This window comes from Aulonocara sp. 'chitande type north' Nkhata Bay, linkage group LG3 (assembly GCF_057382095.1).
Source record: "Aulonocara sp. 'chitande type north' Nkhata Bay isolate Kocher_YH1m ecotype deep benthic linkage group LG3, A_spYH_male_GT1.1, whole genome shotgun sequence".
NCBI lineage: Eukaryota > Metazoa > Chordata > Actinopteri > Cichliformes > Cichlidae > Aulonocara > Aulonocara sp. 'chitande type north' Nkhata Bay.
This window is the reverse complement of record NC_141346.1, coordinates 10,953,102-10,960,310: the sequence shown is the minus strand read 5'-3', so window position 1 is coordinate 10,960,310 and position 7,209 is coordinate 10,953,102. Positions and strand designations below refer to the sequence as shown.

General features: G+C 40.6%; 1 pseudogene; it reads left to right on the top strand.

Annotated features, from left to right (window-relative positions):
• The first annotated feature begins 2,055 nt into the window (after nt 1-2,055).
• LOC147333935 (complement C1q-like protein 2) lies at nt 2,056-5,015 on the top strand (annotated as a pseudogene).
• The last annotated feature ends 2,194 nt before the right edge of the window (nt 5,016-7,209 follow it).

Genomic DNA, 7,209 nt, shown 5'->3' with positions numbered 1-7,209 from the left:
GATTCTCGATTGGATTTAGATCTGGACTTTGACTGGGCCATTCTAACACATGGATATGTTTTGTTTTAAACCCTTCCATTGTTGCCCTGGCTTTATGTTTAGGGTCGTTGTCCTGCTGGAAGGTGAACCTCCGCCCCAGTCTCAAGTCTTTTGCAGACTCCAAGAGGTTTTCTTCCAAGATTGCCCTGTATTTGGCTCCATCCATCTTCCCATCAACTCTGACCAGCTTCCTGTCCCTGCTGAAGAGAAGCACCCCCAGAGCATGATGCTGCCACCACCATATCTGACAGTGGGGATGGTGTGTTCAGAGTGAGGTGCAGTGTTAGTTTTCCGCCACACATAGCGTTTTGCATTTTGGCCAAAAAGTTACATTTTGGTCTCATCTGACCAGAGCACCTTCTTCCACATGTTTGCTGTGTCCCCTACATGTTTGCTGTGTCCCCCACATGTTTGCTGTGTCCCCCACATGTTTGCTGTGTCCCCCACATGGCTTGTAGCAAACTGCAAACGGGACTTCTTATGGTTTGCTGTTAACAACGGCTTTCTTCTTGCCACTCTTCCATAAAGGCCAACTTTGTGCAGTGCACGACTAATAGTTGTCCTATGGACAGATTCCCCCACCTGAGCTGTAGATCTCTGCAGCTCGTCCAGAGTCACCATGGGCCTCTTGGCTGCATTTCTGATCAGCGCTCTCCTTGTTCGGCCTGTGAGTTTAGGTGGACGGCCTTGTCTTGGTAGGTTTACAGTTGTGCCGTACTCCTTCCATTTCTGAATGATGGCTTGAACAGTGCTCTGTGGGATGTTCAAGGCTTGGGAAATCTTTTTGTAGCTTACGCCTGCTTTAAATTTCTCAATAACTTTATCCCTGACCTGTCTGGTGTGTTCTTTGGACTTCATGGTGTTGTTGCTCCCAATATTCTCTTAGACAACCTCTGAGGCCGTCACAGAGCAGCTGTATTTGTACTGACATTAGATTATACACAGGTGCACTCTATTTAGTCATTAGCACTCATCAGGCAACGTCTATGGGCAACTGACTGCACTCAGACCAAAGGGGGCTGAATAATTACGCACACCCCACTTTGCAGTTATTTGTAAAAAATGTTTGGAATCATGTATGATTTCCGTTCCACTTCTCACGTGTACACCACTTTGTGTTGGTCTTTCACGTGGAATTCCAATAAAATTGATTCATGTTTGCGGCTGTAATGTGACAAAATGTGGAAAAATTCAAGGGGGCCGAATACTTTTGCTGTATTTAGCAACCAAGACTCTTCGGCATGCTCTTGTATTGCTTATAAGACTGTTCACTGCATCTGGAGGAGTGCTTGGAGTGGAAGGGTCAGAGATTAATTCATTCTCTGAAAAGCATTGAACACTAGCTTTCTCACCTAAGTGGTCAGAGAAGAAAGAAACAAAAAAGGACAGCTGTGGTTTTATTGAACTGGAGAGGGAAGGGTGGTCAACCAAGTGTCATGTTACACATGAAGAGTAGAAGTTCATCTTCAAGTTATACCATGTCAGTGACCTTCATGGTTCCTACATTCACATTGGATTTTCTAAAACAACACGTGCTGATTAATTTTATGAACGGCTGATAATCATTGACATTCACTTGTTTATCTCTTTGTAGTCTTGTACCTTGTAAAAGTTGTAAAGATTACTTTATGCATTTTGTCGCTTAGAGTATTTTTGCTCTGAGTTATTAGAGGAATTCCATAATCAAAGGCAATTACTTCCTCAGTGCCAAAAACTTCCAGATATGTTCTTTCACAGCTGCTTAAACATCTGTATCTGAGCACACATTTTGATATTTGTCCTCTAAGCTCTGGTCAGTTGGTGGAAACACACATGCTCATGTTTTACTATCAGTTGACAATCATTGATACTCACTTGTTCTTCTCCTTGTACTCCATCTGAAAGTCACTGAAAGCACTGATTCACTAGAATAAGGTTGAATCTAATGCTACAGTGACCTCCCCTCTGTACTGTGTAATATAAAAGTCAGTCAGGTTTGCAGATGACACACAGATACTGTTGAGTTTTCACTGACAGAATGGAGATCACGCTGTTTTTCTCGCTGTTGCTTCTGGTCTGCTCTGTTTCCACAAATCAGACAGAGGCAGATAATGAAATTCTTGACCAGCAGATTTCAAACCAACAACCCTGTCCACAGGAAATCCATGCTGTGCTCAGAGAGCTGACTGCCTCAGTGGCTGAACAGAAAGTGGAAATCAGGACCTTAAAACAAGAGAATAAAGGTAGAGTATGATGTCAGGTAGTGAGAAAAATGACAGCATGAGGAAACCTTCATATGAGCCCCTGTTACAGAGATATCAATGTCACTTCATGAATCTATCACTAACGTTTCTCATTAATTTTTTTATTTTTATTATTTATTCATTATTTATTCAATAATCTAACCTACTAAAAATGAAAAGATTCAAATGATGCAGATAAATAAAATTCATATTGAGTTATTTATGTTCTTTTCTGTCAGACCATGTCGCAAAACTGAAAGACCTGGAAATGCAGAACGTTGAACTTCAGAGACAGAGGTCTGAAATTGACAAACTTAAACAGCAACAACAAGGTACTGTATGTACACATGTTTCATTGTATAACAGAATATTAGTGATTCATTATTATTTGTTAGAGTTCATTTATTCCAATGTGTGAGATTAATAATTATAGGTTAAAGTATATGAAATCATCAAAATTTGTGCTTTTTATGGGTTCAGTGGGGAAAATGTAATATGTACTAATATGTGCAAAGTATAATTTATCTAAGGGTAGTTTCAACCCAACCATACATCTTCCACTTATCCAAGGCTGGGTCGCAGGGGCGGCAGCTTAAGCACAGAAGCCTAGACATTCCCCTCCCCGGCCCCCACCTGCAGCTCATCCGGGGGAACACCAAGGCATTCCCAGGCTTGAGAAAGCTCTTTTCCACTGTTTTTATCCAGAATCTGATTCTTTTGGTTATTACCCAAAGCTCGTGACCGTAGGCGAAGGTGGGGACAAACTGATAGGACAGCCCGTTCTCACTCCCGAGGCGTAACATGTCGACGTTTTGTCACGTCCCGCGGCGTTCCTGAGGAACGCGAAAGGAGACCTTCGGCGTTCTTATGGTGCGCGGCGGGTTATGGCTGGAATCCAGTGCAATGACGCTCCCGCGGTAACAGACGTTCCAGCCCTGTATTCCAGCCGTAAACCTGACCTTATCCCTAGCCCTGACCATAACCTTATTCCTGACCTTAACCAGGACTATAATGATGTTAAATAACGTGTTTCTAAGCGATTTGAAGAAAAAGAGTGAAAACGTTGTAGATGGAGTCCAGACGGTTCTCATATTTCCTCTTTTTTCCGAGGTCGTCATTTAGGAACGTTGTGGGTAGCCGAAAACGTAATATGTTGACGATTTGTCACCTAGCGTAAAATGTTACGCTTTGGGAGTGAGAACGTGTTGCAACGTGTTGGATAGGAAAGAGCTTTACTTTTTCACTCAGCTGTCTCTTCACCATGATGGACCGGTACAGTGTCCACATCACTGCAGCCACAGCACCAATCTGTCTGTTGATCTCCCACTCTCCTCACTCTTAAACAAGATCCTGAGATAGTTAAACTCCTCCACTTTGTGCAGGAACACGTCCCTGACACGGAGTGGGCACTCTACCCTTTTCCACTGAGGACCATGGCTGCATACTGCTCCAGTGGGAGCTGGATGCCAGGACCTGTTGAAGGTCAACATTTTAGACACATGTCAACCAAGACAGCTCAACAACATTCAGACCCTTCAAGAACTCAGGACGAACCTCATGCACCCCAGGGGCCTTGCCACCAAGGAGCTGTGTAACTGCCTCAGTGACCCCGCCCCCGGTGATAGACGAGCCATCCTCCTTGTCCACAGACTCATCTCCCTCAATCCCACATGTCAGTGGGATTAAGGAGGTCCTCGAACTATTTCTTCCACCACCCGACGATATCCTCAGTAGCACTCTGTAGTTAGAACAATAATTAAAACTCCTAACACACACACAAGGTATTTATACATTTTTAGAGAATGTTATTTTTTAAACTTTCTTTTTCAGACAATGCAGCAAAGTTGGAGGAAGTGGATAAGCAGAGGACTGCAATTGAAAATCTTAATCAACAGCTACTAGGTAATGTGATGAAGTCAGCATGGCTCTGATTATTTTCATCTTAAAATATCTGTGTATTTTTTTGTGTATTAAGGCTGCAATCCAGTTACCAAGAAGACTGCTACACACTGTGTGGCAAAACATATCTACAACCTTTTTTTTAAATGTATTTATCTCAGCACTCCTCCTCCAAATTGTCTGTGGACAGCTACCACACTGCAGCTGTTCTTAGTTGGTTTTGGCTTCTGTAAGAATGAAATCTATCAAATGCTTTCACTAAAACTTTTTCATTTCGTCTTTTGGGGAGGGGGGGACACCGCAGCAAAAATTTTAAATTTATGACATTTCTCTCTTTCTTAGTCAAACAGGTGGCTTTTTCAGCTTCTTTACTGGCTGAAGGTGGTGGAATTACTGGCCCATTTAACACACACACTACGCTTGTCTTTAAACATCTTGTCACAAACATTGGAAATGCCTACAACCCACACACAGGTAATAAGACTGAATGTCACTTCTCAGCTATGTTGATGTCAGACTGATGTTCACGATGTTCGAACATCTGATTTTCCACTTAACAAATGTCCCACAGGTATTTTCACTGCACCAGTGAGAGGAGCCTACCACTTTGAGTGGTAAGTATGTGGACCTGGAGATCCTGTTTATGGTGTAGCTGTTGTGTTGTTTAAGAATGGAGAACGCATTTTTTCAGCGTGGGAGCGTCAGGCCTCACATTTCGGAACAGCTTCTAATGGAGCCTCACTGCGTCTAGAGACTGGAGATCAGGTGTTTTTATGTCTCTGGGTTAGTTTTAAAATATATGACAATCATTTTCACCATTCCACCTTCAGTGGTCATCTTCTTTTCACCATGTAAAAAGGGAAACGCTTCCTTAAGTTGTCTTCTATTATCCACCAGCTTCTGATGTTTTAAAATGTGCATTAATTCAATCTAGTTATCTTAAATATCTAAAACCTGATAAATCATTTCTACTTCTAAAAGCAGTTAATAATATTTTTATGTAACGATTTGCAAATCTATTAGTAAAATAATAATTGATAAATTTGATTTTAAAAAATCAAAGTGACTGATTATTTATTTGCTGTGTGTGTGTTGGAGAGCTGTATTAAAGACTAACACATAACATGTGTAGTTATTATTTTATTGTTTTGCTTCAACTGTCAACATCAGGATATTAAAACCTATGAAAGTTGGTTACATTTAGACAGTTGTGATTACTTGCTAAATAGATTACTTTTTAAATGAATTACTGATCACCAGTGTGGGGCAAGTTACTTTGAAAAAGTAATTAATTATAGTTACTAATTAATTCTTCAGAAAATTAACCTAGTAACTGAGTTACAAGATTCTAAAAGTAATTAATTACTAGGAAAAGTAACTATTGCATTACTTAATAAAAAATGTTGAACCCTCTGGTGTCCAGGGTATAATTGACCATTTTTGACTACTTTTAATTTTACCTCCACATTTCACCTTTAAAACTATTTACTTATTTGTTTGGTGTCATTCTTTTCAGCACAACCTCACATGTCTGAATTTACAGTCATGTTTTCATTTTGACATACTGTATTAACACAATTGCTTTAAAAGCAGACAAAATACATAAACTCAGAGTAAAAAAAGTTATATTTTTACTGTAAGATCCACAAACTACACACTCCAAACACACTAAACGTCACAAATCTCTCACATCTCAAAACTCGCGCCCTCTCTCTCTTTTTTCCGCTCTTTCTTTCTCTCTTGCTGTCACTCCTAAAACTTCGCCCTCTTCCTAAAGAACCAAATGTCATGTTGCCATATCATTTTTTGATTAGTCGACACGTTGCCTATGAACACAATTTAAAAACCTGGTTTATATCACCTTGTTGCTTTGTTCTCTTGAAGTGGTCACGACTACTTTATTCTTCCTCAGTCAAACAGCAGCACTCATGCGATTGTTTTGCCCCCTTAACTCCAGGTGTTGTGACAAAAAGTGTTCATCTGCCAGAAAGTGATTACCTGTCTACTTACGTAGACAGCTACTTCTGTGCAACTGATATAAGGTGCAGTAATCTGAACACAGCTTCAAGTGTCTGTTTGTTGAAAAATAGTAACGTGACCGCACTGCAGTTTCTTGTTCTTTGTTCTTTTTCTTGTTCGTAATGTTAATGGTAATGGCATTGCAACAATAGGAATAGTAATTAGTTAGATTACTCATTACTGAAAAAGTAACGTCGTTATTAACGCCGGTGCTTGTAACGCCGTTATTCCCATCACTGCTGATCACTCATTGCCCCATTAAAAATGTAATGAATGATATAGTCTAACAATGTATCTATTAGTTATCTATTAGCAGCATAATCTGAGGAGTTTGGAAAGAAAAGCGACTGGACTTCTTTACCTTTCTTAAAGACTTTTGATCCAAGAAGCTTCTTGAGTTCTCAGACCAATTAGTAGAGTATCCCAGGTATTTAAACCTTAGTGGAAGTTGTTCTTTGGGTCGTTGAACCACTATTGATCATGTGCCTCATCAAATGAGGCGAGTCCCTACCCTACAGCAAGCTGCCAATATTGGCTGTAGGATGTGGTGGAAACACACCTCTTTCTGCTCCTGTTGGGAAGATCATTAACAAGCTCCTCCATAGCAGGATGATTCTTTTCATAAAAACTGTGTGCTGGGAATCTACTTCAGCTGATGTACCAGCGTAACAGGTTGTAGACTTTCTAGAAAGGGATGATATGTCAGTGGACTGTCCCTGACACTTTCATAGCAATCTGATGTGCCCTCATTGTCAGCCCCATGTTTATTTATATCTTCATTACTGTTGTTCTCACCATCGTTCTCAAACATCAACGGGACTTTGTGCAGTATAACTATCAACTTGTTCTTCCTGAATTCTCTCATAATGTTCATTATGCTGAGAGTCCGACACATGATGTTCTTCCTTATTTTCCTCAGAGATGTTATCTTCGGCAAACTCTTCTGTTGTGGCTGGAGTCTTCTGGATTCCCAGGTTTACTGACACTTGAGGTTCAGCTACTGTAGGAGTTTCAGATTGAGCTGAAGGCT